The sequence below is a fragment of the Schistocerca cancellata genome, unplaced genomic scaffold (assembly GCF_023864275.1).
Source record: "Schistocerca cancellata isolate TAMUIC-IGC-003103 unplaced genomic scaffold, iqSchCanc2.1 HiC_scaffold_1150, whole genome shotgun sequence".
Taxonomy (NCBI): Eukaryota; Metazoa; Arthropoda; class Insecta; order Orthoptera; family Acrididae; genus Schistocerca; species Schistocerca cancellata.
The window spans coordinates 22,557-35,134 of NW_026047149.1; positions in this window are offsets into that span (position 1 = coordinate 22,557).

Consider the following 12,578-nt stretch of genomic DNA (forward strand, 5'->3'; position numbering starts at 1 on the left):
CACTTTCAACTAGATACGACCTCACTGTCCCAGGCAAAAACGCACTCAAAGACGTAAATACAAACCGAAAAGAAACACGGATTACACAAACTCGCGCAAATGCTACTTCTTCGTCTTATGTAGTTACAAATTAAACACTTTCCGTTACTCTCCTTTCATTCCACTGTGGAAACTAGTCTTTTTTTACGTCGCCACACGCTCCTATATCAATGCAAAGTACGCTACTGGGCCAGGCGGCGCGGCGCGTCTCTGCTCTTCGTGTTTCAAAACACGCTGCAGAAACGTCCGTAACTCCTCGATGCCTTCACTTTACAATTTTAAACCTTTGACACCGCTAAGCGACTACCGTTCTCAGTACGTGATATCAGTGTGCGCAATAGGCTGCATGATGCGCAACATCACTCGCGACATCCGTGGCGATGTCCATCTTTGCAACCACGACACCATGCAGCGCGGTACAGATGGGCCCAACAACATGCCGTATGGACCGCTCAGGATTGGCATCACGTTCTCTTCACCGATGAGTGTCGCATACGCCTTCAACCGGACAATCGTCTGTGAGGTGTTCCGAGACAACCCGTTCAGGCTGAACGCCTTAGACACACTGTCCAGCGAGTGCAGCAAGGTGGAGGTCCCCTGCTGTTTTGGGGTGGCATTATGTGGGGCCGACGTACGCCACTGGTGGTCACGGAAGACGCCGTAACGGAGGTACGAAACGTGACTGCCGTCCTCCGACCGACGGTGCAAAAATATCGGCGGCGTATTGGCGAGGCATTCGTCTTCATGGACGACAATTCGCGCCCCCATCGTGCACATCTTGTGAATGCCTTCCTTCAGCATAACGACATCACTCGACTGGAGTGGCCAGCGTGTTCTCCAGACATGGACCCTATCGGACATACCTGGCATAGACTGGAAAGGTTGTTTATGGACGACGTGACCCACCAACCACTCTGAGGGATCTACGCCGAATCGCCGTTTAGGAGTGCGACAATCTGGACCACCACCTCTGCAGGTCTCGCTGTATGGTGGCACAACATGCATATATCTGGTTTTCGTGAGCAGTAGAAAGGGCGGAAATGTACAGTTTCCGGAACTCTCGGAACCTAGGTGGTGCTTTTAAAATATAGAACGTAATAGCAAAAATGTTAACCAGATGTAATTACTTACCAAATTAAAGACGGAGATACTGACTTGTGTGTGTTTAAAAGCGTTCTTTCGGGCAGAGCATCTTTATTTTGCAAATAAAACACAGTTGTTGACAGAAAAAATAGTGGCAGCCAGAATAATTTCATAAATGTGCTGAAAAACAACAGGAGAACAATGCTATTAGTGCAGTTCATAAGGGAATCTGTAGACAGCATTCGAGATAGCAGAATGTAATGTTAGAAATGTAGGCAGATGTTATTACTTACCAGAGTAAAGAAGGACGTAATCATTTCTCTACATCTCAAAGCCAGCTTTGCAGCAGCGCGTCTTTCCTTTGCAAATAAAACGCAGTCGATGGCAGAGTAAGTGGCGGCACGCATAAGATGCTCATTAACCTGCTGATAAAGAGAAGGCGAACAAACCCATTGCTACATTTCATATAGGAATCTGTGGACAGCATTCGAGGTTCCAGGATGTAATATTAAAATCGTTAATAAGATGTAATCGCTTACCAGATGAAAGACGGAAGTACTTATTTGGCGATATGTCAACACCAGTTTTCCAGTAGCTCATCTTTATTTGGAGTTAAAGCCCAGCAGGTGGCAGAGTAAATGGACGCAGCCAGAATACACAGCTTAACCTGCCGAGAAAGAGCAGGAGGACAAACCTGTCACTGGACAGGTCTACTGGGAGTCTGTTATTTGCACTCCTGGATTTTGTAGGTACTACGTGTGTCTCAGACGCTGAGAGACACTTCTGAGTCGCTTATTATTAGCTCGCAGTCTTCGCTCAGAGCAGCTGTGTCGCTGGAAGGTGTGCTCGTGTTGGTCATCGCTGCTGGGATGAAGGAAACATTTTTTATTTGGTGGCACTGCAGTCGCGCGTAGTTCGATTCATTGTTGAATTAGACAGCCATGTGAGGGGAATTGAGATTTTTCATTAAAGATTGTTTAATTTTCACTGTAGGGGTCTGTCAATTACTTTTCTAACAATTGTGAGAGTAAGCATTTGACATCAATGTTGTCCTTTTTCAATGTCAGTGCATGTTGTAACATACATTTCATACAATTAACAATGTATCAGATAATGTAAAAACAGTTTGTTAAACGAATATTTCACCTAAGAGCATTGTCCACATCCTCGGTCCAAGTCATTTTTGTTTAAACGAGTCTCCCACTCAGTGGTGTGTACAACACAGTTTACTTGCCGTCTGGAGCATCGGCAGTCAGCTCTCAGCAGCTGTAGTCAGAAATTCGCAACTGGCGCGCGCAGAGCAGCAAGCTGAAATGGCTCTGAGCACTGTGGGACGCAACTTCTGACGTCATCAGTCCCCTAGAACTTAGAACTAGTTAAACCTAACTAACCTAAGGACATGACCCACATCCGTGCCCGAGGCAGGATTCGAACCTGCGACCGTAGCGGTCTCGCGGTTCCAGACTGCAGCGCCTAGAACCGCACGGCCACTTGGGCCGGCGGAGAGCAGCAAGCACTGCGTCTCCAAGCACTTACATTACGAGGTGAGACATTTTCCTTTCACGATCTGTTTGTTACGAAAATGATCAGCGCACAGGGACCATTTCATGTACAACATTATTTGGCAGATCATTAAAGCACAGGGACAACTTTGTTTAATTCAAGAGATTAACAGTAAAGTTTCAGCAGAGCATTTGCATCGAGCAACAGGAAATTAACAGATTGGAGCTTTTTCCACACACAAACAATACACAATGGTATACACAATTTTTCACTGACACATCTTTTGCTCTCGCCAATACAGGTGAAGAATCAAAGCCAAGGTAGACACTTGTGAAGCAGCAACAGACGAACCAAACAACACACTGAATGGGGCAGATATTTCAGCACAGCGTTAATAGAATTCATAATGATTCAACTTTTCTCTCGCCACATTCAGTTTTGAAGAATAAAAATCTGCCAGACAAAATAAAAGAACTTGTTTCTTTCCCCAAGTCAGAATGTTTACGTCATCGTGAATTGATTGACATTGCAATTACTAATACAAAAAAGGCAGCTGAGAAAAGGAAAATGCTAATAAAGAAGGCAAGTCACAATAGAAAATTCAAAGTTGGACAAAAAGTTTTAGTTCGAGCACACCCTTTGTCTTCTAAAGCAAAGAACAGGTGTCAAATATTTGTATTCCTGCATAACGGACGATTTCGGAGTCGACGAATCCCACTTCCGAACGTAGTACATCTTGAAACACTCAGAACGAAAGTTTACAAAGGTTTCCATCACCTCACCAATATAAAACATTTCATTGTATAATTATTTGACTTTCTACTCGTTAATGATGACTACACCATACCAATATATAACACTTATGGTCTGGCAACACGTATTTCATTTTCTTATGACGTCTACCGTTTGCGCGTAGTAGTTAAGCTTTTTCTACAGTTTTTCTTTCACTGACATGTATGTGTACATGAAAATAACAATTTTTTCTCATACAGTACTATAAGTACAAGCCACTTTGTATGTTAATTTTCACTGTCATGATTTTTATGTAATAGATAGAACAGAGCACACATCACGCTTGCTCTAACATAACTCACCCCGATCTTTACACTACATCATTTTACAAACAGAGATTACGTAAAAGAAGACAGCAATGATTTTTTCGTCAATGACAAAGGCATCACAGAAGATAAAAGCAACACGAGAAACAATAAATCGAATTTTGCGCGTCGTAAAGCATTTTCTCTTACAGGCTAACATACAGAAGTATGCAATAACAGATTCCAGACAGTACTGATAAAACAGGTAGAGTATATATTTTTTCACAGGTATAACACGTACTGTCAGTAATCGGAGGAGATATTCAATTTAAGCGCCTTGCACTGAGATACTCAAACCCTGAGATATAACCAGGATTTCTTCATTCACTGTTAGAATTTTACTGTAGGTGTCGTATGTGAAGTGAAGACTTGAGGCTTAATTATAGATGAAGTATGTATAGCAATGATTTCTAGACTTTTATAATGAGAATACGATGAGATAATAGGAAGTGAGAATAGTGATCTTTTTATGATTATTATGCAGACGTTTATTATTTATGATATGAAGTGGCATATTGATGTTAGGGATTGTCACGGACTACGTGATGATTTTCCTCTTGTTGCATTCCTTGTTGATTGTGTTTTGGTGTGTATCTCTGACGAGTAGTACTTCTAATGGTTTGAGAAAAGGTGTTGCAAAACGATAATACAAGGCTACGAATTTCCAGGAAGATAAACACATTGTTTCAAAAATATGCAATTTTTTGTGAACAGCAATGAGGAGGTTTGAAGACGCTTATTACGATGTACTTGTTTTGATGAATTTCTGACTTTGCTTGCGCTAGTGTATTTTTTTCTCATTTACAGGGTAATACCATTTGTCATTCTTTTTCGCCTCTAGATGACAGACTTAACCGGAAAGAGATAAATTCTTAATTGTTTTTGTTCTGCACCTTGACTTTACTTTTTCGTAGATATTACGTACTCTTCCTGATACCACTTAAATTTTGCATTTGGGGCAGTTGTAAGTAATCAGCATGTGCATTGGTTAAGGTTTCGTGAACACATTTTCGTTTGCTTTATGTTTTGTGACTCAGAGGCAAAAGACAGATGTAATAATTTCTTTTTTTTCTCAGCAGAAGTAAAATATTGTTCACATTCAAATCCTTTCCTTCCCATTAACCTGTATCCTTATGGGCATCTACTCGAGTATGTAAAAACATACACGCTGCAGAAATCAGTATTGTACGCTTGCATAACAACGCGAGTGGCAGACGCATGCTCGTGTGAAAAGTAAGAAGACAGACGACAATGTTTGCCTATTGATATTCGCACAACGCATTGTACATGTAATGGTTACTATATTTTAATGTTTCTTTTCCCTCACAGCGTGAAACCTATTTTGATTATGATTATTCTGTCTGACATGTCACTGCCGACACAGCAGTGTATATTGTAATTTGAATATTCGTAAGAAATGCTTGTTATTCTTTGTTTTTTAATCTGAGAATTCACCATAATTTATGTAGTTTTAGATAAATGTAAAAGATTTATTTTCTTTCACTGTATTGTAACAATATATGTGAAACCAGCACATTGATGGACTCGAGTAGAGATATTCTCTGCACTGTGAGACAGTTGGACGTATTATGGACGTTTTCTTTACGATGGCATGCCAAATGGGTTATCGTGATTTTAGATGGCTTCACAGACATTTTGTCAAAGTGACGTGGAGGTACCTTTTGTGAGCGGTCTGGCTCTGAGTTGTCACTGGGTTTATTGTGGACAGGTACAGCATCCACTAAGTCTGCCCTCAGCCGCCTCCCACACAGTCAGGGTGCGCCGCTCTCACCTGGTCAGACGTCACAGCGCTGTGAGTGAGTGCTGGGAGACACTCCGGCATGGTCTGCACAGCGTACTGGGTACACTCGTGCCAGCAGCTTCGTGTACCAAAACCACGGAAAGACATTGCTTCGATACGCATTTGCTGCGACAAGCAGACGACGTAATCACAGCCAGTCTCACGACGTTTTGCGCAAAATAACGACAAAGAAAAATGCCGTCAGTGTCATTTTTTCCCACAATTAATGACTTTATAACTAGGGCACACAAATGTAGTGGACATTTTTCTTTAACTTGTGCACACTGCCTTCAAACGAAATGTAGCGCATTCTACATACACCTGAACACCAGTGTAATCAGCATTATATTTGGAGTGCAGCTGAGCGCGAAATGTACGATGATTTTTGCAAATTAATTTATGAGCGACAGAGCACTGCTACTTAAAAAACTTCTTTATAGCGCATATACGCACTTAACATGTATATATTGCATATTCTGTTATCGCTATATATTTCATTATAGTATACTGTACCACTTCCTAGCTTACTACTATTTTCGTGTAATATTACGCAGACGAATTTTTCAGTACCATCTTTGACATGTGTAAACATCCTCGTGCAAAATTCTGGCTGGGGAGGCTGTGGGATAGCGAAATAGATTGTGAAATAGGTCTACTGTAAGTTTGTTCTTCTCCTTCTTCTTCTTCTTTCGAATAACCTATTTGGAGGGTACGATGAATCAGCTTTGGCTACTCTTCATTGTATTAGATTTCCTTAGTTTCCAAATTTCCTTCACCCTTTTAGAGTGTTGTTCCCTTTCTTGTTGAGTCCACTCTCGTCTAGTTGTTTTCTTTCCCTCCTGAAATTCTGCCTTTTGTACTGACTTTCTGAAATGTATTCTGTTTTCTGTTGTGTGTATTGCAATTCCAGCGTTTTCCTTGTCCTTTTCAGTCTCTATGAACCATGTGGGGTAGGATTTGTAGCTATAGAGTAATGTGAATATACGTTTGCTTAGTCTGTTGTTATCCATTCCGAATATACCTCCAAAAAACTGTAATCTTCTCTTCCACATTACATCAGTTAGTTTTTCAGTTTTCAAGTACAGCACTCTGGTCTTAACCTGTACTCAGCATTATCGTCTCTTTTATATTCCAGTATTTTCCTTAAAACTCTTCTTCCGACCTTCTGTGAGTTTGTCGTATGCATTTCAGTACTTTATACGTACTCTGTATGTCTCAGACGCCAAACGACAATCTTGAGTCTCTTATTCTTCACGGGCAGTTGTGTCGTCAGAGGGGTAGCGAGGCAGGCGCCGAGCAGGGGGCTCGTGGCAGAGTAGCCGTGGAGGTGGCCGTGGGTGCGTCTGAGTTAAAGTGAACTGTGTCTGAATATTGTGAGACGGGGGGGATGATTTTACTAGTGATTTGGAATGAAATTAGAGCAGAAAAAGAGTGTGAGGGGGAATGAAGGCAACATTCCTTATTTAGTGACACTGCAGTCACTCGTAGTTAGATTCACTGTTGAATGAGACATCCATATCAGGGAACTTCAGATTTTTCAGTAAATATTCTGTAATTTTCACTGTGAGGTATTTTTCATGTTTATTGATTATCTGTCTAACGTTTGTGAGAGTGAGAGTTTCGTATCGGTTTCGTCCTTTGTCAGTGTTAATAAATGTTGTAATATCAACAGCGTACGAGTAATAATATATCAGATAATTTTTAAAAAAATGTCGTTAAAGGCATATTCCACCTAAGAGCATTGTGCACATGCTCGGTCCAAGTCATTTTTATTTAAAGGAGTGTCACACTCAGTCATGTGTATGAAATGGTTTACTTGCTGTCTGAAGCACTGGCAGTGAGCTGTCAGCAAGTGTTCGGAAGCGTGAGGTACTTTGTCTCGGTGGTATCCACTCCGAATACAGCATAAAGGCGCACACTGCGTCGACAGAAGTTGCAACGTAATATCGAGTACGCATCTAAAAGAGGGGTTTCCAAACGTTTCCTCTGACGGAACACTTCGAGAATGCTGGCACTTTCACGGAACGCCTTGTTCGTTTTGACTGTTTTGAGAAGGATTTGTTTTATTCAGTGATTACTTCAACTTAACTCGTGACTATTAACACAGGAACCATAATAAAATGAAATAAAAACTAATATCGTCAACATGTTGACGAAAAAAACGCCATGTTATAAACATTTTTTCGTGGAGCACATTTTCTGTCCTCGCGGAGCACCAATGTTCCACAGGCCACAGATTGGGCAACCCTGCTCTAAGAAAATGCTCTGTGTTGAGTGCAGGGCGAAAGAGCACCGGTTAGTTTGAGACACACTGCGAATCTGTTTGTCATCCTCAGCAAACTAACAAAACACAGTTGCACAGGTGCGTCTAATTTTGGCTCCCAGACTGAGATTTCCACTCTGCAGCGGAGTCAGCGCTGATATAAAACTTCCTGGCAGACTGAAACTGTGTGGCGGACCGAGTTCGAGTCTCGGTACACAGTTTTAATCTGGCAGGAAGTTTAATTTATGCTTACTGAAAAAGACGCACCGTGCAGAATACAGGGGCGAAAAATTCATTAACTGGATAAAATTGGAGTAAAATTTTTGCCAATACGTATACTGGGTAACATGGGACTAGTACCATCGCCGTAGCTGTTTTCAAATCGACAGTTCGCTTAACTTTTTTGTTATGACTGACAGTAAACATTGAACGACGTTCGCTACGAGACTGTTTCTCCAATCGCGGGCTACTTATCGTTACAACGCAGAAACACTGAAACCATGTGTGTGTGTGGGTGGGGGGACGGAGGGAGGGAGGTTTTGGTGCTCGGTTCCTGTCTGAGGTGGCTGCGTAGCGTTAACTGCCTCTGGTTTACTTCGAACCGGCGGCCATTTGTGTAGCCATTCGACATCTGCCTTACTGCAGCTACGTTACAGTGTACTGTATTAAGCGAGGTTCGAACCACGACCCCGAGCTGGCGCCCAGGCATGTTGTGCAATGCGATTAATTCGTTTTGCAAAAGAATTTAATTGGGGTGAAACTAATGCACTGCTGATGGCACCATTTGTAGTTGCACCGATAGCATTTTGTGTGCAATAACATGCAGAAAACACGTTTATCCGGGAATTTTTTGAAACGTGCAGCTTCTGTATTTTTAACTTGCATAAATGGGTTCAAATTTTGCACGAAGGTAGGTGAATGGATAAAGTCAAAACGAGACAAGATACTAGGTACACCTGGTTTGAATTTCCATTTCTACGTGAGCCAGTTGCTACGACGTGCTATTTTAGGTGTCCACACGTGCACCTTTACATGTGTAAGTCAACGTGCGCGACCGATATGCGCCCGTGTAAACCCCACTTAATGTACCACTCTCTACCTCCCGAGGTCTTTAGCAAACTAAAGAGAGACAAATACGGCGTAGTTTTTTAGTCGATGCCGATTTTTACTGCACTACACACGCTGCCTCTTGTGAAAACTGTGTTGTAAGTCATCACACACACTACTACCGGCTCTCATCCCTTATCGTCTTCAGGAGTGCAGGTTACTGTCCGCTTGGGGCGCTGCCGTCGCTGTGCATAAGGAAAACGGGCACCAGTGTGGTGAGAGTAAGCTGTTAACTCCAGACTGTGGTTAGACAACACTCAGTCGCTGCGACGCGATATGCTCAAATACACGTCAGGTGTGTCGTAGGATTCTCAGTGCCTTCTGATCTTCCAGCAAACGGCCTCGCCGCAGTGGTGACACGGGTTCCCCTCAGATCACCTGAGTCAAGCGCCGTCGGGCTGGGCTGGCACCTGGCTGGGTCACTGTCCGGGTCTGCAGAGTGCTGTCGGCAGGCGGGGCGCCCTCAGCCCTCGTGAGGCCAGTCGAGGAGCTACTCGGGTGAGAAGCAGCGACACAGGTCACCAGAACTGGCGACAGCCTGGAGAGCGGGGTGCTCTCCGCGTGGCCGTCCCTACCTGCATCCAGCAGTGCCTGTGGGCCTCGGATGACACGGCGGCCGGTCGGAACCGGTGTGCCTTCAAAGCGTGTTCGGCCGGAGTCCTTTTTGTTCCCGTGGTCCGCAGATAAAACATCTTGACGACAAAAAAATTTATCGCCAAACCATTTCTTGGAATAGCTGAATTTGTAAGAAATCACTCATCATTATTACACGCATAATAATAAAAAGATGTATTGTATGAACATAATGTGTTCGCTTTTCTGCATCTAGGAAAAATGGTCAGATGCAGGGGTTTCACGTAAGTTGGTATGCCAAAGAGTCGGAAGAAAGGTCGACAAACGCGACTCTAACAAATAGTAAATCTTATTTATTCCTTTTCGGCATTTGTCATCGTTGTTCTGTAATAGACACCTGCATAAAAAGAGAATTCGAAGTTACTAGTTTTCTTTTAAAGAAATCGGTAACACGAGATTTGAATTTCAGTTGTCAGTGTGGACAAGGAAGTTTTCTCGGCGTAAAGGTAAGAATAATTCACCAGTCAGCAGGAGAGCGGAGACACCTGTGATGGTAACCAGTCGCAGTTGCGAATTTTTGCGGTGTGAGTTACTCGCCTCCAGATCAGCTGGGCAATGTGCTGAAATGTTCGTATGTAATCAGTGACATTTGTCTTATGCCAGTTAACATGTATGAATCACATATGTGCTCGAAAAGCAGATAGTTTTTAGCGTTCTGTCTGTCTCTGTTTCTCCCTGTTCCACAACAGTCAGTATACATTACAACCTTCATAGGCAGAGCCGATACAGTAACTATTGATTGCCTTTCACAACAAATAGACGACAACTAATTCTCTTTCTATTAGCATCACGACGATTGTAACACTCTTTTAATATGTGGCTGGAATATGTAAAGCGCCACAGCACCGCGTCGCAATGGAAGATGCCAAATTAAGGAAAATATCTCAAGCAGTCAGCTAATGAAACACAAGTTTAGGCCAGATTAATTATATGTAAGCGACAGGGTTGCATACGGTTACATAAACAGCTCTGAGATAATTTTAGAGTGTACTAAAGCTACAGCCAAACAAAAAGTATGCCCTTGAAACTCCTTAACGACCTAAAACGACGGAACTTTTCGAGTGCTAAATGTATTTTCTTAGTGTGGCCAGTAACAGGCTAAGCTGTGTCGATTCTAGAATACACGTAAGCCTTCATAGGCAGCTTTCTACGCAGCAAAATCGTCTCCAATGCTGGTTTGACGGCGGCGAGTTTCCTGCACTATTATTGGTGCATTTGCTTGCCGACGGCCACAAACACATGTGAAAACAGAGAGGGTACTACGAAACGTGAATATGTTTAATGCGAAAAAACAGTTAGCAATAGATTTAAATATTCGCTGTAGTGTTTTGGGAATATTATTTCACTTTACATATATTCAGGTGAAACCGAGGTACATCTGTTCCGTGAAAAGACAGGCCGCAGAGGTGAGAATGTGCAGCAGTAACTTCTACTGACACGGCGGTCATTGTCTTAGCGTCGAGAAGCTGCAGAGGGTCTCCAAGACCTGACAACGTTCCAGGCATGATGGAAGCAGCGTCGCAGACGTCGACACCTTCTCTGCCAGCACGGCTGCAGTCGGCTGGTCCAGAAAGAGGCGACGGAGAGATTGGTCCGAACCTCGGTTTGTTATTCACGTTTAATACTGCGTCTGTCACAACAATGTCGCTGTTATGCACTCCGCTCCCATTTGCAACGGAATTTTCGGCACAGGTCTGTTTTCACGTCTTTGTAATTGTTCGTTTACGTATTGATGAACAAACGAAAACCTCTGAAGTAATCACGATGAAGAGTTTACGAAACATTTAGCATTTGAAAGAGAACTATTATGGAAATTACTGTAGCTTAAATAAGTTAGTATCATTTTCAAGCGAAGAATACGATGGGTAGTTTCTGTTGGAACGAACGACGACTTTTGCGATTCGCTTTCCACGTCTGCATTCGAGTTTTAACCGCTGTTTCACTGCAATAAAACATTATGACTCCATGTTAACAAACCGGTGCTCGAAGCTCACCTAACGTATGTGACTGCCGATATGACAATTAACAAGTAAGAAGACGATAATCTTTTATATCTCGTCCACTACTATTGCGAAAATACTGAAATGCTTTAATATGCGGACAGTGTTTAATACAGCCCAGAATCGTTTGCTGCAGGGAGGTGGAACTGTTGTGCAAGCACGACGCCAGAAGTGATTAGTGGAAGTCAGTGGCATTTTTCACTGAAGAATACGACGCGTAATTTCGATTCGACAGAACTCTAACTTTTGCGAGTTTGTGTGTGGAAGGCCTAACTTTGAATGTGGTCTTATATAGACGAAATGCAGTTACAGGGTACCCCACAGACGTTATTTATCGATTAAAGGTTTACCCGTTTCTAACGCCGAAAAATGTAAAGTTTGACTGGTGGTTGTGCATTTACTATAATTTTTTCCGTTTTCATTTTCTCCATAAAACCGCCATTATTCGCGACAAAGTTCTAAACTGCCGATACTGTGGAGCGCCAGCGGTAACAATCACTTCCTGAGACAGCGACAAAGCCCTGTGGGCCGCAGGATTCGGAGAACAGACGGAAAAGATAAACTCAGCTTGTATATTTCTACGATTTGCAAGCGCGATTAAATGCATTCAGAGACAGTACCGTGTCATAATGGGAGTCCGACGCTGGTTTACCGATTTTGTGTAACCCTTGGCGGCGTTCGAGTGGCGTGGCGGGATATAGGCGGACATCTCTTCTGGAAGTCATTCAGTGACGCATGTGAAGAAAGGCAGTCCTAAGCAGTGGTGTTTGAGCGATGTTTTGTCACACGATGTTTTGTTACACGTGCCAGAAGTCATGTGACAAGGGTGCTGACCACAATCTCAGGAACTCCGTACTCATTCTTGGATAAAATGAAAGTCCTTAAAACGGGAGAACGATCGAGGACGGCTTGTCCGGCCATCCTGATTTAGGTTTTCCGTATTTTCCTGAATCGCTACAGGCAAATGCCGAGATGGTTGCTGTGAAAGGACACGGCCGACTTCCTTCCCCCTCCTTCGCTAATCCGATGGGACCGATTGTGTCGCTCTTTGG